This window comes from Elephas maximus, chromosome 5 (genome assembly GCF_024166365.1).
Source record: "Elephas maximus indicus isolate mEleMax1 chromosome 5, mEleMax1 primary haplotype, whole genome shotgun sequence".
Classification (NCBI taxonomy): Eukaryota; Metazoa; Chordata; class Mammalia; order Proboscidea; family Elephantidae; genus Elephas; species Elephas maximus.
This window is the reverse complement of record NC_064823.1, coordinates 33206636-33234352: the sequence shown is the minus strand read 5'-3', so window position 1 is coordinate 33234352 and position 27717 is coordinate 33206636. Positions and strand designations below refer to the sequence as shown.

Below are 27717 nucleotides of genomic sequence, written 5' to 3'. Positions count from 1 at the left end.
TTTACATTAAATAGTAAATGCCCAGTGCTGTCGAAATAGTAAATAGTCAAATGGAAGGTGTCTTAGTTATCTAGTGCCACTTTAACAGAAATACAAGTGGATGGCTTTAACAAAAAGAAATTTATTTCCTGGCAGTAAGTAGCCTGAAAGTCCAGATTCAGGGCATCAGCTCCAGGGCAAGGCTCGCTCTCCCTGTTGGCTCTGCAGGAAAGCCCTTCTCATCAATCTTCCCCTAGACTAGGAGTTTCTCCGCACAGGAACCCCAGGTCCAAAGGACATACTGTGTTCCCAGCACTGCTTTTTTGGTGGTATGATGTCCCCACACTCTGTTCGTTTTCCTCTCTTTTATCTCTTGTAAGATAAAAAGTAGTTCAAGTCACACCCCAGGGAAACTCCCCTTACATTGGATCAGTAATGTGACCTGAGCAAGGGTGTTACATCCCACCCTAATCCTCCTTAACCTCATCTAAACTTGCCTCATTAACCACAGGCAGAGATTAGGATTTACAACATATAGGAAAATCACATCAGATGACAAAATGGTGGACAATCACACAATACTGGGAATCATGGCCTAACCAAGTTGACACATATCTTGAGGAGACACAACTCGATCCATGACAGAAAGATAAGAATTTCATGAAGTAAAAACATTTGTGTTTCAATAGCTAAAAGAAATAATAGTAAAAATGCTGATGCTTATTAAGAGCTTCTCATATGCTGAAGGAGCCTTGGTGACACAGTGGTTAAATGCTCAGCTGCTAGCTGAAAGGTCAGTAGTTTGTAAAAAACCATAAGGTTTCCAAGGCTGTATATTTATGGAAGCAGTTTGGCACATTTTTCTCCCATGGAGTGGTTGATGGGTTCAAACAGCTGACTTTTAGGTTAACTGCCGAGTACTCAACATTGCACCACCAAGGCTCCCTTCCATAAAGATCGCAGCCTTTGAAACCATGTGGGGCTGTTCTATTCTGCTCTATAGTATCACTATGAGGAGAAATCGGCTGGACAGCAATGGTTTTATTATATGCCAGAGACTATTAAATGATGTGTTAATACATTTTATATTCTCAATAAACATAAAATGAGGTCACTAATATCTGTGATGATTAATATTATGTGTCAACTTGCCTAGGCTATGATTTTCAGTGGTCTGGCAGAATCGGATTGATTGTTCTTCCATAATGTAACATAATGTAATTAACTCCATGATGTGATCTGATGCAGTCAGCCAACCAGATAAAAGGGGAATTTCCTAGTGGATGTGGCATGCCTCCAGTATAGAAATGGATGTTCCCAAAAAGCTCGCTCTCTCTCACAACCCTGCCCCCTCTTCTCACCTGACCTCCAGTTCTTGGGATGTGTTTTTGTTATTGTTAGGTGCCATCCAGCATGTTCTGACTCATACTGGCCCTAAGCACAATGAAACACTGCCAGGGTGTGTACCATCCTCACAATCATTGCTATGCTTGAGCACGTCATTGCTGCCACTGTGTCAATACATCTCACTAAGGGTCTTCTTCTCTCTTGCTGACCCTCTACTTTACCAAGCATGATGTCCTTCTGCAGGAACTAGTCCCTCCTGACAACATGTCCAAAGTACTTGAGACAAAGTCTCACCATCCTCGCTTCTAAGGAGCATTCTGGCTGTACATCTTCCAAGACAAATTTGTTCATTCCTCTGGCAGTCCATGGTTTAGTTAATATTCTTCACCAACACTATGATTGAAAGGCATCGATTCTTTGGTCTTCCTTGTTCATTGTTCAGCTTTTGCATGCATATGAGGCAATTGAAAATGCCATGGCTTGGGTCAAACACACCTTAGTTCTCAAAGTGACATCTTTGCTTTTTGACATGTTAAGGAAATCTTTTGCAGCAGGTTTTCCCAATGCAATACATAGTTTGATTTCTTGACTTCTGTTTCCATGGGTATTGATTGCCATCCAAGTAAAAAGAAATTGCAGTGCTGTGGATCACTTTTGTGTGGCCTTTCTAGCCATGGTCTTGTCATTCCCACTCAAGTGATAGGGCAGGATTGTGTTATAGTGTAATTGTGGCCCACCAAAGGGATTGGTCAGTTTTGCCATCCTGCTGGGCTTAAAATGAGCAACCCCAGAAGAGAGGAAAGAGAAGATCCCACGGCAACCAAGGAAGAGCAGCCAGGAGTCAGCTAATTCTTTGTACCTGGGATCCCGGCACTAAGAATCTCTTGGAACCAGGAGACAAAGAGAAAGCTGTAACACTGAGAGAGCAGAGACCCATCAGCAAGAGACCCAGTGTGGTAAACTTACTGGGCTTCCCATCCCATGGAGAGAGAAAGCTGAGCACTTTTGGGCAGAGGTATAGGGCCAGGGAGAGGCGTGCCTGTGAGCATGGCTGGGAAGAGGCTGTCCTGATGGTGAAACTGTATCCTGAGTGTTCCAGATCCTGAAATGTAACTGTTAATTCCTTAATATATCCCATAATCGTGAGTATTTACTATGAGTTTTTGTGGCTATTGCAATGAATAATTGAACCCAGCAGAGAAGTAGAGAGTGCCATGGGAGGAAGGTTTGGTGTCAGAATTGGTAAAGACAGCGGAGAGAGGAGGCATATCTGACCTCTGCCTCATAGGAATCAGCTTTGGGCTGTTAGCCTTGATTTCTTTCCCCTTGTGAAATTAAAGGAGGTCAGACACTGTCCCCAAGTCATTTTTATAGAAATCCTTGAACTTCAATATTTTCTCCATTTATCATGTTGCTGCTTTTTAGTCCAGCTGTGAGAAATTTTGTTTTCTTTATGTTGACGTACAATCTATACTGATGGCTGTAGTCTTTGATCTTCATCAGTAATTGCTTCAAGTCCTCTTCACTTTCAGCAAGGAAGGTGCTGTCATCTGTGCCTCATAGGTTATTAATGAGTCTGCCTCAAATTGTGATGCCACATTCATCTTCATATAGTCCAGCTTCTTGGATTATTTGCTTAGCATACAGATTGAATAAGCATGGTGAAAGGATACAACCCTGATGCATGGTCTTTCTGATTTTAAACCATGTAGTATCTTCTTGTTTTGTTCGAAAAACTGCCTCTAGGTCATGTACAGGGTCCACAACAACATAATTAAATGTCTTACGATTACATTCTTTGCAATATTGTGTGTAATTTGTTATGATTCACACAGTCAAATGCCTTTGCCTAGTCAATAAAATACAGGTAAACATCTTTCCGGTATTCTCTGTTTTCAACCAAGATCCTTTGACATCAGCAATTGTATGCCTCATTCCAAGTCCTCTTCTGAATCCAGCTTGGATTTCTGGCAGTTCCCTGTTGATGTACTACTGCAACCACTTTTAAATTATCATAAGTCAGCAAAATTTCACTTGCATGTGATATTAATGATATCGTTTGATAATTTCCACATTCTGTTGGATCACCTTTCTTCAGATTTGGCACAAATACAGACCTCTTCCAGTTGGTTGGCCAGGTAGCTGTTTTTTATATTTCTTGGCATAGATGAGCGAGCACCTCCAGTGCTGCATCCATTTGTCGAAACATCTCAGTTGGTCTTCTGTCAATTCCTGGAGCCTTGTTTTTTCTGCAATACCTTCAGTTCACCTTGAATTTCTTCCTTCAATACCATTGGTCCTTCATCATATGCTACCTCCTGAAATAGTTAAACATAGACTAATTATTTTTGGGACAGTGACTTTGTGTATTTCTTCCATCTTCTTCTGATGTTTCCTGAGTCTTTTAATATTTTGTTCATAGAATTCTTCAATATTGTAACTCGTGGTTTAATTTTTTCTTCAGTTCTTTCAGCTTGAGAAATGCCAAGAATGTTCTTTCCTTTTGGTCTTCTAACTCCAGATCTTCACACATTTCATTATAATACATTACTTTATCCTCTCATGCCACCCTTTGATATCTTCTATTCAGATCTTTTAATCATTTCTTCCATTCACTTTAAGCTGCTGTATGTTCAAGAGCAAGCTTAGAGTCTCTTCTGATATCCATTTTGGTCCTTTCTTTCTTTCCCGTCTTAATAATGACCTTTCATTTTCATCATGTATGATGCCTTTGATATCATTCTACAGCTTGTCTGGTCTTTGGTCGTTAGTGTTCAATAGTCAAATTTATTCTTGAGATGGTCTCTAAATTCAGGTGGGATATACTGAAAGCTGTATTTTGACTCTTATGGTTGCATTTTAATTATCTTCTGCTTTTTACACTTCAACTTGTATATGAGCAATTGATGGCCTATTCTGCAATTGTCCCCTGACTTTCTTCTGCATGATGATATTGAGATCCTCCATCATCTCATTCCACAGATGTAGTTGATTTGATTCCTATGTTTTCTATCTGGTGATTTGCACATGTACAGTTGCCATTTACATTGTTGAAAAGTGATTTTTGCAATGAAGAATTAGTTGGTCTTGCAACATTCTATCATTCCGTCTCTGGAATTGTTACTATCTCCAAGGTTGTATTTTCCAACTACTTTTTTTTTAGTCCTTCTTCTTTGTTTCCAACTTTTGCATTCCAATTATCAGTAATTATCAGTGCATCCTGACTGAATGTTCAATCAATTTCAGACTGCAGAAGTTAGTAAATCTTCAATTTCTTCATCTTTGGCATAAGCAGTTGGTGGGTATATTTGAATATAGTCATATTAACTATTCTTCTTTGTCGGAATATTGATATTTTCTTGTCGCTGATAGCATTGTACTTCAGGATAGATCTTGAAATGTTATTCTTGATGAGTGTGACACCATTCTTCCTCAATTTGTCATTCCCGGCATAGTCCCAATAGTAGACCACATATAATTGTCATATTCAAAGTGCCCCATCTCAGGCATCAATTTCCCCTAGGTGACTTATGAGTGCAACTCTATCCCCTCCAAAAAAAAAAAAAAAAAGTTGAAATTCTAACCTTCAGTAGCTGTGTGACTTTGTTTGCAAATAAGGCCTTTGAAGATGTTGTCAGTTCACATAAGATCACAGTGGACTAGAATGTGTCTTAACCCAATACGAGTGTTGTCCTTATAAAAAAATGAGAAGAGACATAGAGAGATATAAAGGGAGGACAGCTATATGAAGATGGAGGCAGAGGTTAAATGATGCAACTATAAGCTAAGGAACACAAATGACTGCAAGGAACCACCAGAGCCTAGGATGAGGCAAGGGAAGGATTATCTCCTAGGACTTTCAGAAAGTGCATGGCCCTGGCAACATCTTGGTTTTGGACTTTCATCTTCCAGAATAGAGAGGCAATAAGTTTCTGTTGTTTTAAGTCATCCAGTTTGTGGTACACTGTTATGGCATTCCTAAGAAACTAATAAAGTCACACTGCCAGTAAATGACTGCAGAGAACAACCTATGCCCCCTAGGTCCAGAGTTCATACTTTTACCAACCATACTATATTGCCTCTTGTTATGCTTTACAAATGGATGTGGTGAGCTATCAGTGAATTGAGTTTGCTGGAGAAAAATCTTAGGTTGGAGGAGGTAGAGGATAGAGGTGAAAAGACCCAGAGGGAGCACATACTGACTTTATGCTGCATGTTAAAAATCTAGACCAGTGTTCTCAAACCATTTATGGTCAAAAACCAGGATTTATTGGGGTTTTTTTTGTTGTTGTGTTTAATTTTCAATCTGTCATGCATTCATGTGCTCATAAAATACAAAATTACACACCTGAGGGTCAAGGCAATGCCAATTTACACTAAAAGTTTCTAAATGCATACTCACAACATTGGTACTTACCTAATCATGGGCCAGTAGCAAACCATACAAATCACACTAGTCCTCATTTTAAGTAGCATTGGTTTAGAAGTTATCCTGTAGATTCTATGGTGGCATTAAGTTTTTTTAAAGACTTAAATACAGAGCTCCTCAGTGGCACAAATTGTTAAACACTGGTCTGCTAACCAAAAGGCTGGCAGCTCAAATTCACTCAGAGACTTCTTGGAACTAAGACTTGGAGATTTGCTTTCAACGGGCACAACCTTGAAAACCCTGGTAACCAGTTATACTCTTTATGCTTGGGGTCGCCAGGAGTCAGAATTGATGAAAACAGACAAAAACAAAAAAGAATCAAATAGGTATAGATTTAGTTATTGTTTTCTCTGTAGAGGCTAGGCTAGAAGAGGGTAATACTAGATACAGTGAGACCAATTACAAATCAATTATTAAAATCCAAGAAAGAGGTGACTGAGACCTAAACTGTGTCTGTAGTTGTAGTGATGAGGAGATGGAACAGATAAAGAAGCACTTAGAAAGTAAAACTAGTCTTGTTCCTGGACATGACGACATCATCCTGAGTTCCAAACAACTCAAGGAGATTATTAGTTTGGCTGGTGTCTTAAACTCAGCAGCTAATCCTGCTACTGCCAAAAAAAAAAAAAAAAAAAAACCTGAAAGTGTATTTACTCTTTCAAAATTCACAAAGAATTCTGCTCAAGGGATATTCATTTTAAACCCTATGTTCAGGAAGTAGAAAGAATGACCAGGAGAGATGGCTCTAGGTGATGTGTTAATCCCTCAAGAAAGTGTTTATCTTGTATTGAAATATGCTATGATAACATGGGTTAGTTATTGAAGGACGGGACTTTAATACAAAGCTTCAAGTGGATGAAACTTTGAAAAAGAACGGATGGCATGATAATCAAGGATTAAAATTCTGCATGCAATAATAGAAATGGACATATGTGTACCTGAGAAATGGTCCAGAATGGTATTAATGTGGATTCCTGCAGTAGGTAATGGAAAGGCACTCAGGGTGACGGGTGGTTGCTATCATGGAGATAGAAGAATGCATACGTACACACAGTGGTGAAGCCTGAACACTAGGATACCAAGCAAGGACTTCTTCATGGAAGAACAAGGACAGAGATATACCTCTTATATGAAATATAGGTAGAGGGAATGATTGAATTGAGAATGTGCAGTATATGCCTAGCACAGTAGTAAAAGCTGTACATATGTAATCTGGTTTAATTTTCATATAAAACCTGCAAGTAGATATTTTTATCCCTTTTTGGCAGAGAGAAAACTGAGGATCTAGGAAATTAAAAACTTGTCAAATTTCCCACTATAAAGTGATAAGTGAAGCTGCTTTGTCACATTACAAACTGTCTTTTCCAGAAAAGCACATTCCTTCCATCTCTAAGATTCCTCAGTACTTAGACAAGAAATTCCTGCCCCTAGAATTTGCTCAAGCTGTGAAAGCACAAAACTCGATGTCGCAGCCAAAGCTAACACTCAGTTTGGACTTAATGCGTATCAAACCCTGCTTGTTTCACTCCAGTGTCCCTCCTGAGGAGCCCTGGTGGCAAGGTGGTTAAAGCACTTCACTGTTAACCAAAAGGTTGGCAGTTTGAACTCACCAGCCACTCCATGCGAGAAATATGTGATATTTTGCTTCCATAAAGATCACAGCCTGGAATACTTTGTCCTGTAGGATTGCTGCGAGTTGGAATTGACTTGATGGCAACAGATTTGGTTTGGGATTAAGGAGAAGACACGAGGAAAATCCATGAAAATTCAGTATTTTTAAGCATTCCATTCAACCAGTATTTATTGATTCCCTCTTTTGTGCCAGGTACTATGCCAGGTGTTTAGGATACATCAGACAAAAAGTATTCCTCTTTCAAAGCTTACATTCTAGTGTAAGGGAATATAAGGGAAAAGACAGACAACAAATAATAAATGTAATGAAAATAAATTAGTATAGGATAAAGTGGTAAGTGCTATGGAAAAAAGAAAGAGCAAAATAGCAGCACTAGTGCTGGAGTAGTGGGGAGTGATTATATCATTACATAGTACTTTCATGGTAACCTCACCTAGAAGGTGACATTTGTGGCAAGAAATATAGAATGTGAGAGACAGACAACCCAAGGTGATGTGTTAGAAAAGTCCTCTACTCTAAGGCAGGAGCTGGTCTGGATTATTCAGTGAGCAGCAAGGAGGTCAGTGTGGTCATAGTTGGAGTGAGGAGTGTGTTAAATATATTGTGAGGAAGACAGGTCACATGAGGTATGCTTCTAATATCCTCTGAGTGAAGTGGAAAGCTTTTTCAGGATTTTGAACAGAGGAATGACATGTTTAGATTTCATGTTTTATGTGAAAGGGTCCTGACAAGTATTTTGGACTATACCTAGGAAACCAAAGCAGCAGTTCCCAAGGCAAGTGCGGAGGCATGAAACAGGCTGCTCAGCCATGCCTTCAACAGAACCTGCGCCATTTTCCCGTTCCCTAGCCTGCCTCTGTCTCCAAGTGTGATTTTGCTCTTAACTCCTCCAAAAGTCAAATGGTAACCAATGTTTCCCCTAATACCACTTGAAAACAAGTGATATCAACCTAAGCCTGTCAAACAGGATGAAGGATGGCACCAGCCACCCCCTGGGCTGATGAGATAATGGCAGGAAAAGATCAACATGTTTGAAATAGAACCACCAAAACCAAACAGAAAGAGAATGCACATTCCACGTCTTCCTAAAACCTGTGGCCCTTTTGCCCTTTAAAACCCTAGATGGCCTGCAGTTACTGGAGACAAACAGCTTTAGGGGGTGATCATTCCTCTCTGTCTCCATACACTGGTATATAAAATAAAGCTCTTGCTACCCACCTCACCCCTGTCTCAAGAACTGGCTGTTTGCGGCCGGTGGCTCTAACTCACAAAATTGCAGTAACAAGCACACAGTAGGCATTCAATAAATGTGTGTGAAACATAATTTGATTTGGGGATCCTGCATTGGTGCTTCAGGCTACGACATCAGGATTATACTGCCAGCACGTATAAATCTTATTGCTTCACTCTGCTGACAAGATTTATACCTACAACCCTAAAGCCGCCAAGGACCACTTGGTTGGCATTAGCTATGAACCTACGCAAGTGAATCATGATGGCTTTATTTCAGTGTAAATTTACACACAGTGTGCTCAAGATACATAAAATTCTTAGCAAAGTTCTCTTAAAATTAAACAGTGATAAATAATTAAAATCATAAAGAAAATACCTAAAAACCAAAACCAAACCCACTGCCATCAAGTCTCGTTTCCAACTCATCGCGAATACCTAGAAAGGAGAAATACATAGTAAGTAGACAGTAACAAAATTTTAATTTTCTTATCAAGTAAAATTTTGTTTTACCTCAACAAAAATGTTATTAGAAATTCATTCAAGTAGAATTTGATTAAATTATTAAATTTGAAATCTTATGAGATACAAAAATGTTTAAGTAAAAAAAAACTATACAAATCACATAGAACGTCTCAGGTATTTATTCTAGTAGTAGCCATTAAAGCAAAAAATAAATCATAGCTTTAGGATGCAAATGTATAGCAAATGTTCAATGGCATTTTAAGTGTCAGTCTATCAATTCATTCTCCTTTATTAGAAAGATTTATAGGTATAGATAATAGACATAGACATAGATATCTATACAGATATAGAAATAGACATAGATACATAGAGACAAGGAACTCTATATACGGTGGCACAAACAGTCAAGTCCTGGGCTGCTAATGAAATCTTGGCAGTTCAAACTCACCCCGTAGCTCCATGGCAGAAAGATCTGGCAATCTACTTCCATAAAGATTACAGCCAAGAAAACCTTATGGGGCAGTTCTACTGCATCACATGGGGTTTGTATGAGTTGAAACTGACTCAACAGCACCAAACAACAACAATAATAATCTATAGAGATATCTATGTATCAGGAGCCCTGGTGGTGCAGTGGTTAAGCGCTCAGGCTGCTATCTAAAAGGTAGGCAGTTCAAATCCACCATTCGCTTCTTGTAAACCCTATGGGGGCAGTTCTACTCTGTCCTATAGGGTCACTATGAGTCAGAGTTGACTCAATGGCAACAGGTTTGCTCTTTAAAAAAAAAAAAAAATCTATGTATATAGAGAGAGATCACTTTGATTGACTTTTATAACAAATCCCAAATGCTAAGTATACATGTGTGTATGTGTAAACAAGTGATCCAGTAAAGATAATACCCTGCACAAATATGTTTGTCTGAAGGAAGTCAAAGCTGAGATAGAGAGGACTATGACATAAGAAAAATAAACTTTTCTTCCACCTGAGGAACTGCACCCATTCCATTACATACTAACTCTTTTCACATTTGGTTTGGATAAGAATCATTTCTGCTTACCTTACATTCCAGAGTGGTCGGTCATATGACCCAGGTTACACCAATCGGAGTAATTCAATCCCTAGTCAGGTCAACTGATTCTGAATTGTTACAAAACTAAAGACAACCAGCCAAATTACTTCATAAAAATTCTGGGAGAGCTAATGAGAAAGACTTTCTTTCTCTGGAATTGCAGCCACCTTGCTACCACATAAAGAAAGCATTTCAGGATAAAATCACATGGAAGCAAGTAAATGAGTAAAGAGAAAATAAGGGAAAAGAATAAACTAGAATAGAGAGAGGGGGAAAGAATAAGAGAGAGTAACCCAGGGAACTAGGGAACACAAAAGCTTGATGTCATCAGCTAAAATTCTGGATCTAGCTTTGTCTAAGTGCCACCAACCAGATTGATTTCTCTGTTGTGAGAGATAGTCTTGAGGTAGGTTTCTTTCATTTGTATTGATAATAGTCCTGACCAATGCAGAAATGGTTTACTTTGTCTCATGCTATGAGACATCAGTTTTGAAAAGTTACAGAAAATAAAATAAGAAAACAAAAAAAGCTCTGTTAAAATAAAATGAAAACATCAATGAAATTCAAAGATTACACTTTTAGCACAGAGGTAGGATCACATTTGGTGGACGTGTAAGGAAGTTGGGAAGTAAAATCTGAGTGCAAATAACAAAGACTAACCTGACGGAAAATCACTGGGAAATTTCACATGAAAACCAAGAAAAATAATAACTAAAATTATTTCCATTTGAAGTTACGACAACCAAGAATCACTTTAAGATACCGCTGCATAATTAAAATCACTTAAAAATGACAGTTAAGCCTCTTGATTTGTTCTTTGAAGTGCTTTTACCATAAGTTTTTAGGCTGTGAACGAACAAGAGCATTCAGCGTAGGAGAAAAATTTTAATATAGAAGCAAATTGATCAGTTAGTATCTGAATAGAGCTCAGTATAGATAATCAGATACAAAAGTGAAATTTCAAGTTCTAAGGATTGTGCATGTCACGCATAACTTTATTATATGTATTAATACATAGAATACTTGCTTATTGAGATAAATAGACCTCTCAAAGTGATTTCTATTTCTGCCTCCTCGTAGAGGAAACAATAAACGAGGAAACAATAGTGGCTCATTAACAGAATTCATTCCCTAAGCGTGCTTCTTCGTCAGTTTCTCAGGAGCTTTACCACATTCAGCTCTCACTGGCTCCGCTGAAGTATTTAGAATGTATGCAGGACCAACTATGAGGTTCAGAGTTTCTTCATAAAGAATCCGTTTTCAACTTATTATACCTCAAAGCAGATGTACAATTGTTTCAGGGAAGCAGATCATAGCTTTAGACACTAATTTAAACTAAAAAAGGAGTCATGGATTATGAGTGGTCAGATCATTGTGTAATTAGAATCAAAAGGTGAGTTTTTCAAAGATTTCTACCCTCATTATAAAGCACTTAAAACTCCAATTATCAACAATCTTGTGAAAAAGCTGACATTTAAATAGCATTCATAGCTATAATGAATTCTCCAATTGTGGAACTACTGCCTTTTTTTTTTTTTTTTTTGGTAATTTCCTTTGCCTAATTTTTTTTTTAAAAGAAATACAACGTTCAGTCTGGCTATAGGTTGCTCAGAACTAGCTAGAAATCATGAAAAATAAGATAGATTAAAAGAGCCATGCTATAAAGGGTTATTAGGCCTCTCAGGGAAAGAATAAAATGGAAAATACAAACAACCGAATCGATAATGTACTTTCCATTTTTTAAAGACAAATTGTAGAATTCTAGGAAATCTAGAATATTTTGCACATTATTTCATCTTTTAAAAATTCTTCAGCTACTTTGACAAAATACAGTGAAATAACAAGCATTTGAGTTTCATGTGGGAGAAAGATGTGGCAGTCCTCTGTAAAGATTACAGCCCCAGGAACCCTATGCGGCAGTTCTACTCTGTCCTATACTGTTGCTTTGACTCGATGGCAAGGGGTTTATGTGAGTTCGTTTATTTTTTCTTGGCCATAATCAGTCCATTATTAATTGTAAATGAGCAGTGAGATGAACAAATGAGATGGAAAAGAAAAGCCAGAAACCTAACTTAGCCAACAACTAAAACTGAGAGTCAAATGCACCTTTCCATCTCTGAGGCCATGTGCTTGACGGCCTCATGTTCAGTGTAGTAGAGGAAATTGTATTAATAAAAACATTGTAATCTTTCAAAACATATTTGAAATATTAATGCCATATATGATAGAAGCATACCTTTAAACAGCTACCTAATTTGATGAATTTCCGTTAATAGGATGCTTTTTTAGAAGATTTTAATTTAAAAATCTGAAAACATTAAATAAATAATAAAAAAATAGGCAGGTGTTAAGTAAACTATCCTTTTCTCTAAACTTATTTAAATAGAGTAATGGAAAACAGGAAGTAATAAGAAACAAAAAAAATAAAGAAGACAAGGCTGAATCATAAGGAAGTAATGCAATTAACAGAGCCCTGATGATGCAGTGGTTAAGGGCTATGGCTGCTCACCAAAAGGTCGACAGTTTGAATCCACCATCTGCTCCCTGGAAAGCCTATGGGGCAGTTCTACTCTGTCCTGTAGGATCTCTGTGAGTTGGAATCGACTTGATGGCAATGAGTGTGGTTTTTGGTTTAATGCAATTAACAACTAAGAGGCAAAAATGAAAAAAACAAAGGGTCAGCCCCAAAGATGTCCCATAAAAACATAAATTGTATAATATTTAAATTTTCCATGATAAAAATTTAAAGTCTATATCCATATAGATACACAATGTGAATAAATACTAGTAGGATATACGACGATACGATATAGAGATTTTATGTCAAACAGGTAGATAATAACATAGAGTAAAAACATGAGAGTTATTAAAACAAAAAAGCAAGTAAGAACTAATAGAGAGGAACACCAAACTGCAAAGTAATGGGCTAAGAGCTCTAAGCAATACCATAAGAAAAAATACCACACAGCTAAGATCTATAACGTTTGGAAGAGGAAACAAATATTATTTGAGTGTCATATCATTCACTTAAAAATCTCCCCAGAATACATACTATCATATCTTAAAATACTGAAAAAACCGAGTGCCATTGAGTTGATTCCGACTCATAGTGACCCTATAGGACAGAGTAGAACTGCCCCATAGAGTTTCCAAGGAGCATCTGGTGGATTTGAACTACCGACCCTTTGGTTAGCAGCTGTAGCACTTAACCACTATGCCACCAGGGTTTCCTATCTTAAAATAAGTTTTAGTAATTTGACCAGTTTCAAAACACATATAGGAAATTCCATAGCTTTTATAAGGTAAATTACAACTTCTTCTTAAGAAATTAGCAATGATGGAAAAGAACGCAAATAATAATATGCTAACATTCACTAGAGTATAAAGATACTGGGACTCTCAGATTGATTGTTTTGATTGAGAATGTCAATGATTAAAATATTTTTTGATATAATTTGGAAATTTGTAATAAAAGTCATAGAAGTTGTGCTTACTTTTTGATTCATGAAGCATCTCTTCGTGATATGGAATATCTAGCTGAGAAAAATAATTAGATTTGTTCACAAAAATCAGCATATAAGTTGAATGACACATAATTGTAGCATATTAACAATGGAAAATATCTTGAATGTCTATCTCAAAAGAGAGGTGTGATTAAACTATGTCGTAACCATATAATGAAATATGATTCATTCACTAAAATTATGTTGTATCAATTATTTATTTTAACAGCAAAGTTAAAATAAATCATCTCAAAAGATGTAGAAAAGCTATTTGTCAAAAATGTACATTCAATTACTTAAAAAAAAACCTCAGCAAACTAGGAATTGAAGAGAACTTCTTTTTTTTTTTTTTCTTTACCTTAATAAAGGAGCAAAAGAAAAAAATACAAACATTTGGGCATGACTAAAAACTAAATCGAAACTAATGGGAGACGTTATTTGCAATTTATGTCACATATTTACTCAAATGATAGTCATTTCTCTCTTTTAAAATGAGTGTAAAATGCCAGAAACACGATTAAAAAATGTGTGAGTGGCAATAGAATGTACAGTGTTTTTACACAAATAACACACGCTTTCTGTTCGTTTGCCATCCTCGCCCTCCCCCAGTGAGGTATTTTTGTAAGTGCACTATACTAATTTTTTGCAGCAACATGTAAAAAAAAAAAAATTGGCATAGCGCAGCTTACGAAAATACCTCACAGAGGGAGGTTGTGGTCGGCAAACAAATGTAGAAGGTATGCGTTATTTGTGTAAAAATATGGAATATAGTATGTTGCTTTTTGCATAAGAAAGTAAGGATAAGAGTGTGTGTGTGTATACATGCATAATTATGCATATGTATAAGCATATGTGTGTACATAAATACCTATTTTAGTTTCCTAGGGCTGGCATAACAAAATACCACAAAGTTGGTGGCTTTAAAGAATAGAAATTTATTTTCTCACAGTTCAGGAGCCTACAAGTCTGCATTCAGGGGTTGGCAATGCTATGTTCCCCCTCTCCATTTTAGCAAACAATCCTCCCTTGTCTCTGTTTCTAAGCTCCAGGCATTTCTTGACATTCCTTAGCTGTAGACAGATATTCTCATGCTATCTTCTCCCTGTATGTGACTCCGTTTCTATGTCTGTCCTTCTCTTTTATAAGCTGCTATTCAGAAAAGATTAGAACTAGGACCCACTCTACTCCAGCATCACTTCTTTAACTTAACTGAAAACATCTACAAATAAAAATCCTATTTCTCCAAATACGTTCACATTCACCAGTTAAGAAGTTAGGACTTCAGCACATATTTTGAGGGGACACACAGTCAATCCATTAAAACATATATGTACATATAATCTCCAAGGTTTGGCAGTTCGAATCCACCAGGCGCTCCTTGGAAACTCTATGGGGCAGTTCTACTCAGTCCTATAGGGTCACTATAAGTCGAAATCGACTCGATGGCACTGGGTATGCTTTGTGTGATGGTTACTTCCATGTCTTAACTTGACCAGCCTATGGTGCTCATTTGTTTCGTCAAACACTAGTCTAGATGCCGTCATAAAGTAGCAGTAGTAGTAGCAGTAGTAATTGTTGTTGCTGTTGTTAATTGCTCTGGAGTCGGCTCCCGCTCACGGTGACCTTACGTATTAACAGAACAAAACATCGCCTGGTCCTGTACCATCTTCATGATCACTGGTATGTTTGAGCCCATTTTTGTGGCTATTGTGTCAACCCATCTTATGGAAGGCTTCTCTCATTTTCACTGACCCTCTACTTTACCAAACATGATGTACTTTTCTAGCAGTCGGTCTCTCCTAATGACATATCGAAAGTAAGCAATCAGAAGTCTTGCCATTCTTGCTTCTTAACAGCATTCTGCTTCTATTTCTTTTAAGACTGACTTGCTCATTCTTCTGGAAGTCCACAGTATATATAGGGTAACTGTGAGAATAGATTTATTTTGGATTTATTCTGTCTACATACTATCAGTGGACATCTTGCTATAGCCCTTCAGCTCTTCCCATCTCCTGACCTATGGGTTTAAGGACAAGAGACTATGTGAATATCTATTCCATCACATGACCTACGGATTTTAGGACACAAGACTGAGAGAATCTCCAGCCTGCCCCCTGACTACAGATTTTGTATTTGCCCAGCCCCTACAAATGCATGAGCAAATTTCTTAAAATCTCTCTATTTCTCTCTCTCTCTCCATATATGTACATATATATGCGTGTGTGTATACACACACGCACATATATAAAACCAAACCCATTGCTGTCAAGTTGATTCCTATTCATAGTGACCCTATAAAACAGTATATAACTGCTCCATGGGGTTTCCAAGGCTGTAATCTTTCAGAAGTGGACTGCTACATCTTTCTTCTGTGGAGCAGATGGTGGGTTTGAACCACCGATCTTTTGATTCTCAGACAACAGCTTAACCACTGTGCCACCAGAGAGTCTTCACTGTAGTACAAATATATATAATAAAACATTTGCCACTTCAGCATTTTTTACATGTCCAATTCAGTGACATTAATTATATTAAGCATGTTGTGCAACCACCACCGCTATCCATTTCCAAATTTTTTATTACCCTTAACAGAAACTCAGTGAACCCTAAGCGATGACTTTATTTTTTCTCACCATCTCATCCCTGGTAACTGTTAATAAAGTTTAGTGTCTATACATAGATGAACCTTGAAGACATTATACTAGGTGAAATAAATAAGTCAATCACGAAAGGACAAGTATTGTATGATGCCACTTATATGAAATATCTAGATTTTATAAGTGTATAGAGGTCAAAGTTTATTTGGGCTGTTTTTAAAACAACTGGACTTGTAAAATTTTTGAGTTTCATGCCAGATGTGCTTTCTGAGCTATAGGACTCTGCCTCTCACGAAGAAATAAATAAGTTGGGGCCAATACACAGAGACCTCCCTTGGCTTATTTATCTAGCATGTAGTGACTCATGGAAGATTCACTGAAGGCTTGAATATAAAAGAATGAGAGAAAAAAAAAAAAGGACCAATGCAGTGCCTTGATGGATGTCAACATTTAAAGGCCATATATAGGCAGAAAGCTCCCAAGCTGACTGGAAAGTAGTGTTGATGATTTAGGTAGGAACTTTGTAAAGAATATCATCAAGAGATCTTACAGTTTCCAAAGAAAATAATAAACACTGCCAAATGTTACGGAAGAGAGTAAAAAAAAAAAAAGAATGAAAGAAACAGAGAACACTGAAAGGGCTTTTGAATTTAGCAACTAGAAATCACTGGTGACATTGATGAGAGCTCAGTTACAAGAGTAGTGAAGTCAAATGTCTGACTACAGATGGTGGAAAACCATTAGGAATGAGGGCCTGGAAGACTTGCTACTCTTACAGGTGGTCGTGAGAGGACTTGTGAGATTAAGTGGTAGCACTTCCTGTATCTCAGGGCAGAGGGGCCAGTCAAAATGGTCTTCAGAAAGGGCACATCAGGGACAGAGTTAAGGCAACTGGAGTACAGAGGAAGAAGATAAATGGTTAGAATAAAGGCTAAAAAAGAATAAGAAGTAAAGAAAACTACTTGCAAAGTGGAAATAAAAAAGCAATGGCTGGCCAAGGAGTCCTTATTTTTCCTTCTCCTTAGATAATAGGTGTGTGTCTTAGGTTCCTAGCTGTGCTGTAACAGAAATAGCACAAGAAAGTGGCTAAAAGTCCAAATTCAGGACTCAGCGTGGTGATTCCTTCCTTGTAGGTATTCCAGGGTGTACCTTGGTTCCTTGGCTTATAGAGAGTCCTCACAGAGCTGTCTCCTCTATCTCCTCCCTCCCCCCACCCTTGCACACATGGCATGTCTCTGTGTCTAACCTGTTCATAACTCAGGAGTGATTAGATTGAGAACCCATCCTGCTCAGGTATGGTCTAATTATCAATGTGTTATAAATAAAGTAATAATAATAATTTCAGGCCTCCCTCTTATGCAGGTAACACTGATATTTAGTCAAATAGAGATATTTCCAAAGTGCCAATAGAAATATGAACTTGTCTAAAGTACATCTTTTGTTTATTCACATGTTTAAAAAATTGGCCTATAGCGATACATTCTTTCTTTTTTTTTGGTAGTTGAAATGAATGGAAATAGTAATTGAGCAGAAAGTAAGTGAATAAAAAGAGACATTTCCAGAAATGTGTCTACATTTTTCTTTTCTCTTTGCAGGTGATAAAAAGGAAGAAGCCAAACAAATAAAGTGGACAATCCAACACAAAAAATAATATGATTAGAGAAATCAATTCCGGAAAGAAAGTGACAAAGCAGTCTTTCTAAAACTCATGTTTTATATTTTGTGGACATACATTGTTTTTATAGAAATGCATTTACATAATAACTAGCATAATTCTCTAATTGGCATAAAAAATCTGAAATGATACATTTCATTTTACTACGAATTCTAACACAGTCCCATAATAAAAGCATCACATTGTTATTTAAATAGCCATAATCCATTGCCGTTGAGTAGATTCGGACTCATAGTGACCCTATAGGACAGAGCAGAACTGCCCCATAGGGTTTTCAAGGAGTGACTGATGGATTCGCACTGCCTACCTTTTGGTTAGCAGGCATAGCTCTTAACCGCTGCACCACCAGGGCTCCTTAATAACCATAGTCGTCATAAAATTTCAATTACTTATGAAAGAATAGCGATAATATATTCTTCTCACATTTTTACCTGAAAAAACAGATTCAGCTTTATTAGGCTTTGTTTTTTTTTTTTTTTTTTTCAAATTTAAAGAGAAAAATGAAAATATTTATTCAGGTCTGTGATTGCCCAAATGAAACGAAATACATTCAAATAGTCCCCTTGCCTGTTAATGTGATTTTTAACTGCTCTTGAATGTTTTATTGTGAAATAATTTTAGATTTACCAAAAAGTTTTGAAGACAGTACATTGAATCCCCATGTACCCTTCACCCCGCTTCCCCAATGTTAATAACTAAGACACTAAGATTATTCTCCTAAAAAAAAAAAAAAAAAGATTATTCTCCTAGACAACACCAAATGGCTGATGATATCCCTGCTACCAGAGGACTGGGGTCCAGCCCATGGTAGGTCGTGGGGTGGAGGTAGCTGAGTTTGTGAAGTGAAGGCCAAGAATGAGGAGTGGCCCTGCATCACCAAGTTTGGCAGCCTGGTCAAAAACATGAAAACCAAGTCCCTAGAAGAGATCTGTCTCTTCCCCTGCCCATCAAGGATTCTGAAATCGTTATATTTTCCTGGGGATGCCCCTCCAGGAAACGGTTTTGAAAATTATGGCCAACTAAAAGCAAACTGGCATTGGCTAGAGGACCAGGATCAAAGCATTTGTCGCCATTGGGACTACATCGGCCTCCTCGGTCAGGGCGTGAAGTGCCCCAAGGGCATGGCAGAAACCATCTGTGGGGCCATCATCCTGGCTAAGCTTTCCATTTCCCTCTTGCCTGGGTGAGGCTACTGGGGGAACAGGATCTGCAAGCACAACACTGTTCCCGGCAAGGTAACTGGCCTCTGTGGCTTTGTGCTAGTGCACCTCATCCCCATCCCCAAGGACAACGAAAGGGTTTTGCCCCGGTGCCCAAGAAGCTGCTGCTGATGGTCGATATTGATGACTGCTATGCCTTGGACAGGGGTTGAACTGCCACCTTGAGCAACTTTGCCAGGGCCAAATTCTATGCCATCTCCAAACCTACAGCTGTGTTATGCACCATCTCTGGAAGTAGATCTTGTTCACCAAGTGGCTTTACCAGGAATTCATTGATCATTTTGTAAAGACTCACACCAGAGTCTCTGTGCAGAGGACCAGGCTTCAACTTTTGGCACCCCATAATGGTTTTTATATAAGAAACATAAAGTGGATTAATTAAGCCTGAAGTAAGCAAACCAAAAAACCAAGGTATTAAAATTAGTACAACACTATGAACTAAGATTTCATTAGTTTTTTCCACTAATGTCTTTTTTTCTATTCTAAGATGTTTATCTAGGCTGCCATGCTGCATTTAGTCATCCTGTCTCTTCGATCTCCTCTAATCTATGGCAATTTCTTATTCTTTTTTATTTTTCATGACCTTGACACAGTTGAGGAGTACTGGTCAACTATTTCGTAGCATGTTCCTCAATTTGGGTTGGTCTGGTGTTTCCAATGATTGGACTGAGGTTATGGATTATTAGTAAGGATATCACAGAGGTGAAATACCCTTCTAATTGCATCATTTCATGGATTACATAATATCAACATGATTTATTACTGATACTGTTAACATTGATCACTTGTTTAAGGTCTGCCATGTTTTTTTCACTGTAAGAATAGTATTTTTCCCTTTGCATGCTCTGTACTTTGAAAGCTGGTTATTAGGCCCAGCCCACATTCCAACGATGGGAGGAATTAAGCCCTACTTCCTAAATGGAGAACATCCAAGAATTTGTTGTTAGGTGCCATCAGTCACCCCAACTCATGGCAACCTCATGCATAAGGGAACAAAATTATTGCCTGGTCCTCTGTCATCCCTATAATCAGCTGTGGTTCAGACCGTTGTGACCCACAAGATTTTCACTGGCTGATTTTCGGTAGATCACCAGGTCTTTCTTCCTAGTCCATCTTAGACTCTGTTGAAACCTGTTCAGCATCTCAGCAACGTGCAGGCCTCCATTTATAAAGGGGTGGTGTCTGTGCACAGCGTGCATTGGTAAGGAGTTGAACCTGATTCTCCTGCATGGAAGGTGGCTGTTCTACCACTGAACCACTGAGTTCCTGGGTAAGCAAACAGTTAAGGTGCTCAGCTGCTAACTGAAAGGTTGGAGGTACTAATTCACCCAGAGGCACATCAAAAGAAAAATCTTGCATTCTACTTCCAAAAAATCAGCCATTGAAAACCCTATGGAGCACAGTTCTACACTGACACACATGGGGAAACATTGGTCTTAATCTACTAGACAAACTGGATTAAGAATTTACATATATGTTACAATTATCACACTGATGAATACATGTTTTGAGGGAAATAGCTTCTGCTTAAATTCTTATTTCTCTAATATCTATAAACTTCTACTTACCAACAAGAACTGCGTCAAATGAAAAATTGAGGTAAGAGATGTTATAGTGTAATTATTACTTCAGAAAAAGCCTAAATCAGCAAACATCATTTAGTATATCATGTGCTTAAAGCATCATTCATTTTTGCTAGGCAAATTGTTTTCTTTTCTGTACTGATTAGCCGAGGTATGATTCAATCCATTAATATATGTGAATAGAACAGTTAAAATTTAAGTACACTGTGTATTTGTAATTTAATATTTGTCTGATATTTAACGTCAGTCCCAATACATTCACATACCAGGCAGGGAAATTAACAGCTCTGAACTAGACCTGTGAAATTTATCTTCTGGTTTAAAAATAAATAAATAAACCAAACCAAAAATACCTACACTGCAGAACAATTCTGATTCAAAAGTCAATTTCATATTTTAAGTTTGATATTTAAGTTTATTTTAAGCTTGTTTTATCCCCAGCCTCCACTTATCTCTCAATTTGCTGACAATAAGAGTATTGAGAGACTTCATTCCAAGACAATTACCCTCAATTGTTTTTCTGTGAAGCATTGGACAGAGTTGGCTAGGAACCCAAATTCTTGATTATTTCCCAACGCACATTTATCAGTTATTGTACTACTCCTGTAATATCATAATGGCCTAGATTTCTCTTTCTATCTGAAAACAGTTTTAGAATTTTGTTCTCATGACAGAAAATGGGAAGACTCACTTTATCTTTTTTTCATTCCCAAGATTGGATCTTGATGAAATGGACAATTTTCTAACTGTCAGCAACTTTACAAATAAGATATATTTTTTTTAGACTCAAAGAAATGAGAGAACCATAGACAGAATTATTATCAAAACTCTTCTTAAATGTTATCTTGCAGAGCCCAGGCAACAATGCATATAGAGCAATAACTCTCTTCCTTGGAGTATTGGGCTGCTATTTAAAGAATAGCAATGCCAAATCCTCATGAGTTTTACCGAAATAACATATCATAGAAACACTGGGCATACAAATATGCTGAAGTCTCCCCATTTCTACTGTGTCAACAAAGTTAAGATGTAGTTGGAGAATGTGAGGCATGAATGAAGCTACAAAATAATACAGAGGTTTGGAGAAAAATTAGAGAACAGGGTTATGGAAACCAAGGGCAAAAAAAAAAGTTCAGCAAAGGAATATAAGTTTACTTAGTAAGTATAATTAAATTAAGAAAAATTAAATTCGAAGGAGATAATTAGAACTAATCATTGATAACCCTTCTGTGAGAGTGAAAGAAGATTTCACCAAGGCAAAAGTCAAGCATGAAGAGATATTATTAAACATGAAGTTTTGATCAAGGTAAATTCTCTGCTTCCTCTTAAATTTTGAAATGACAATAATGAAACTAAAGAAAAAAAGTACAAACTCACACTTATATAGAGTACTAGAGAGGAGATGACAGCAGGTGAGAGATGTCAATATATTTTCTGTAGATGAAAAGCAGATAGACTGGGTAAATGACACAGCGTACAAAGAAAGCTGAGAACTAAATGCCTACACAGGAGGACGACAAGAAGTAAGCTGCCTGTGTTGCAGAAATCAGCACTGAAATTTTCCTGTAATGAAAGCACCAAGTATCTAAAGGCAGAAGGCTTAACATTCTGCCTATATTATTTACATAATGCTGCTATAACAGAAGTACCATAAGTGGATGGTTTTAATAAATAAAAAATTTATTCTTTCATAGTCTAGGAGGCTAGAAGTCTGAATTCAGGGTGCCATCTCCAGGGGAAGATTTTCTCTCTGTGTCAGCTTTGGGGAAAGGTTCATGTCATCATTCTTCCCCTGGTCTAGGAGCTTCTCAGCACAGCGACCCTGGATCCAAAGGATCAAGGTCCACTCCTGGCTTTTCTGTCTTGGTGGTAGGAGATCCCTCTCTCTCTCTGCTTGCTTCTCTCTTTTATATCTCAAAAGAAAGTGATTCAAGATACACCCTAATCCTGTAGATTGTGTCCTGCCCTATTAACATAATTGCCTCTAATTCTGCCTCATTGACATCATAGATTTTAGGATTTACAACACATATGATAATTAGATTAAAAAAATTGAAGACAAGCACACAATACTCAAAATCATGGCCTAGCCTAGTTGACACACATTTTTTGGAGGACAGAATTCAACCCATAACACTGCCCAAGGAGGAATTGAATTGTCCAGAGATCCTCCCCAAACCAACACAAACATTCAAGTACCCTTCTTGACAAGGCAAGAGATAACTGTTTATTCTCAAGAAAAATTGAGTCAAAGCAATCCCAGACTCAGAAACACCAAAGATAGCTGAGGGTAGGGGTGAAATTGACAAACTGTCCTGACAACAAAGAAGCAAATGAAACAGCAGATTAAACCTTACAGTTCCTATCCTATTTACCCAATCAGCTACCAGCATGAGGGCACCCAGATGCATAGCCCCATGTAAGAAACTCAAAAATTCATCCCTGAGGAAACTGGCTAGCCTATTAGAGATTAAAACAAATGAAAAAACAAAAAGCATAAAACAACAAATAAAGGAACAAACAAAGACCCTACAAGTATAGTTAGTTTTGGATTCCACAACAGAACTTCATTAAGAGGTCATGATTCAACAAATTTCCTCCTCCTACATACACACAAACATACACAGAGTATCAATAAGCTTTTTAATTCCACACTCTTTTAATTATGAGTCAGCAGTCCAGGATCAATAGACATTTTGTGAAAGCCTATAATATAGTATTGTTGAGACTATCTCCCCAAGTGTGGGGGGGAGGGGAGAAAAGGGGCAAAGATAGAAAATAAATAACAAAACAGAATATTGTACATGGATGTCTAATTTCCAATTAATATGCATTCTATAAACCATAAACAGGGAAAACAAATGAGAGGTTACAAAAAACATGAAATATTTACAAATTAATGAATATTAAAATAATGAATAATTAAAAGATTAAACGATCCCACCAACTGTCTACCATTACAAATGAAAAAAACAATCATTTCAAGAACTACCATTCTAAAATTCCAGAACACAAGGACAAAAGAAAGGGTCCTAGAAGTGGCAACAAGGAAACACATAAAAGCAGATCCCATATAATAGAATTGAGGTAAGAATGTCCTCAGACCGCACTACTGAGACACTGAATACAATAATGTATGCCTTCAGAAGGCTAAGATAAATTGATTACTTTTTAGGGTTCTGTAGAGAAACAGAACCAATCAGATGTTAGCTGGTAGATCGATGATAGCTTGATAGATAGATATAGACAGACAGATAGATAGACAGACAGACAGACTAGACAGACAGATAGACAGACAGATAGACTAGACAGACAGACGATAGAGAGATAGATAGATAGATAGATGATAGATAGATAGATAGATAGATAGATAGATAGATAGATGATAGATAGATAGATAGATAGATAGATAGATAGATAGATAGATAGATAGATAGATAGATAGATAGATAGATAGATAGATAGATAGATAGATAGATAGATAGATAGATAGATAGATAGATAGATAGATAGATAGATAGATAGATAGATAGATAGGTAGATAGGTAGATAGGTAGATAGGTAGATAGGTAGATAGATGGATGATAGATCGATGATAGATGGTAGATAGATAGATAGATGGATGGATGGATGGATGGATGGATGGATGGATGGATGGATGGATGGATGGATGGATGGATGGATGGATGGATGGATGGATGGATGGATGGATGGATGGATGGATGGATGGATGATAGTGTCTTAGGGGCTGCATTCTCCGGAGAAGCAAAACCAGTAATGTATACAAATATATATACAGGGAGATTTATATTAAGGAAACAGCTCAGGCAATTGTAGGGGTTGGAACATCCCAAGTCCTTGGGTCAGGATAGAGTCCTTTCCCAATTCGGGGAGCTGCAGAAGCTAGTGAACCCAAAACGAGCAGGCTGGAGAGCAGGGATCCTGCTCACAGATAGTGATGGCCGAGGAATCTCCAAGGTCGGCAGGCAAGAACACAAGGTTTCTTCTGAGTCAGCTGCAGGGGCTGGCAACTCCAAAATAAGCAGGTTGGGGAGCAGGACTCTTGCAAGCAGGCTGTGAGCATCGATCGGTGAATCCCAAGATGGACAGGAAAGCTGCTAGTTCAAGTCCCAAGAACCAGAGGTCAGATGATAGACAGCTGCTGGATCCAGAACAAGCGAACAACCTTTGCAAGGTGAGCAGGAAAACGGAAGTAGATGGCGGAAGGCGGAGATATGAAGGCTGAGGGGGTTGTGAGCCGGGCCACAGGCCCCACTCTCACCAGTACCACTCAGCAGATTCCATCACGGGGGTGATTACTTATCAAATTTCAACAGGAAAATGATCACAACAGTGTACAACTGCCAAAATACTGAGAATCATGGCCCAGCCAAGTTGACACACAATCTTTACCAACATAGATAGACAGACAGACAGACAGGCAGACAGATAGGTAGATAGAAGATGGATGGGTGAATGATAGACTGAGATTTGTTTTAAGAAATTGACTCACATGATTGTGGGGGACTGGCAAGTCCAAAATCTGTAAATGAGGCTACAGGCTGCAGATTCCTGCAGACTTCTGCTCCAAAAGTTGTAAATCAGGGGATGGGAATTGTAAATGAAGGGTGATGGAGTTCTGGCAAAATGTCTATTTGTATTCTGGAATATACCATAGAGAAATCCCTTTTTTTTTTTTTTTCCCATTAAGGCCTTCAACCGATTGGAGGAGGCCCAATTTCCTTTACTTAAGGCCAACCTATTTAATCACATGTAACTACTTCATAATGGAGTCTAGGTTAGCGTTTGACAAAAAAACTGGACACCATAGCTCAGCCAAGTTGGCACATAAAGTTAACCATGACAGTTAGCGATTTAAAACTCTGTACCCTAATTTCCATAAGGTTGAGGCTACAATTAGGTTACGATCCATACACGCAAACCCTTAATATATCTGCTTCCCATGTAGCCTTTCTCAAGAAACTACTGTAGGCTAAGCAGCATTTAGAAGAAAGAGTAAATACCAGAAGGGTAAGAAATGAGATCCAGGAAATTAGAAGCCTAATTCTGAAGAGTGATAAAAGGACAGAAGTTGGATAGTAATAAAGGGATGGTCTAGGCCAATGGTTCTGAGGCTAGCTAGAGGTTACCCAGAGCAGATACAAGCAGCTTAAAAGGAGATGGATCAGATTACTTGACGTATTTAACTGTTATCAGAAGATTTTGTTATTTTGGGTATATTTGCAAGATGAGGGGAAAGGAAGCATGCCTGTGATTTGGGGGCAGAATAAGTCTCCTAATAAAATACCCCATTGCTATCAAGTTGATTCTGACTCGTAGTGACTTTACAGGACAGAGTAGAACTGCCCCATAAGGTGTCGAAGGAGCAGCTGGTGGATTCAAACTGCTTATCTTTTGGAAAGCAGCCAAGCTCTTAACCACTATGCCACCAGGGATGTATAATTTATAAAACTGAGAGACATAATAACAGTATATGCATATCATTTAGTAATATGCAGTTAAATGTCAGAATAAACCAATAAATAATTTAAATCAGTTTGCCTCTGGGGCACAGATCTCAGTAGATTGCACATGGAGTAGATTCCAAAAAAACAAAAACCAAATCATTGCTGTCCAGTCAAATTCCCACTCACAGTAACCCTATAGAACAGAGTAGGGTTTCCAAGGTTGTAAATCGTTACAGAAGTAGACTGCCATATCTTTCTCCCGAAGAATGGCTGGTGGGTTTGAACTGCCAACCTTTCTGTTAGCAGCTGAGGGATTAACCATTGTGCCACCAGGGCTCCTTCTGGAGTAGACCAGCTAGTGTTTATTATTTTAATTATTGTTGATATTAGACTTTTAGTATCATTCAATTTTAAAACGTATTACTTTCACAACACATTTCTAAAAATGATCAAGTAGTAAAAAAGTGATATGTTATTGCATGTTATTTAGATAAGCTATCTTAATAACTTAGCCATAAAAAAAGCAGTAAAGTGTTGATTTGAGAATGCAGATGTTTTGGTTTACAGTACAGTAGATGAAAACACATTCTTATAATGAAAGTAAAAATTTCAGTGGATAAAGAAAAATTGGTGATATAAGTGAAAGGAGACTTAAGTGACAGATTCAAGTTCTAGGGGAGATTGGAGATAGGGGTTCAAAAGTCGTGGGTAGAACACTTATGTCGCATAATTATAACCATCTTTAACCGAATTTTTATTTTGTTCTCAACAAACCAAACCAAATCCAGTGCCGCTGAGTTGATTCCAACTCATAGCAACCCTGTGGGACAGAGTAGAACCACCCCATTGGGTCTCCAAGGCTGTAATCTTTACAGAAGCAGTTTCCCATGGAGTGGCTGGTGGGTTCAAACTGCAGACTTTTCAGTGAGCAGCTGAGTGCTTAAGCCACTGCACCACCAGGACTTCTTCATTTTATCATCAAAATAAACTTATAATGCAGGCATTATGATTCCCATTTTACAACAGGAGACCTGTATCCAGAGGCTAAGTGGTAGAGTAGGGATTTGAACTATGTCTCAAGTTGAAATTTGTGAAGATAAACTTTCTAAGCCTTAACGTTGTCTGTAAAGTGTGAGGATAATAATGCCTCCCTCATTGGGCTACTCAAAGATGATTTAAAATATGAAAGAGCATAACAGCACAGCTGATCAAGATAGAATGTTCAATAACTGGCTGGCTCTCATCATTACTATTACTATCAACCAACATTCCAACTTCTTATTTGCAAACGAGTAGTTAAATCAGGTGAATTAGAAGAGAACTTGTAGCTAAATTAACTTTTGGTCATTATTTTGTGTGGATAAAATATCATCACCAGGACAAGAAATTACTTTAAAAACATATCAGAGATAAAACAGCAGGTAAATTTATTATTCAGTAAAAAGACAAAAAAAGAAAGAGAGTACATTCAAATAATTTTACAAAAAGAAATTTTAATAGGTTTAAGCAATCACAACC

General features: G+C 37.7%; 1 pseudogene; it reads left to right on the top strand.

The window, feature by feature from the left end:
* Nucleotides 1-16965: 16965 nt before the first annotated feature.
* Nucleotides 16966-19530, top strand: LOC126077517 (40S ribosomal protein S2-like; annotated as a pseudogene).
* The last annotated feature ends 8187 nt before the right edge of the window (nt 19531-27717 follow it).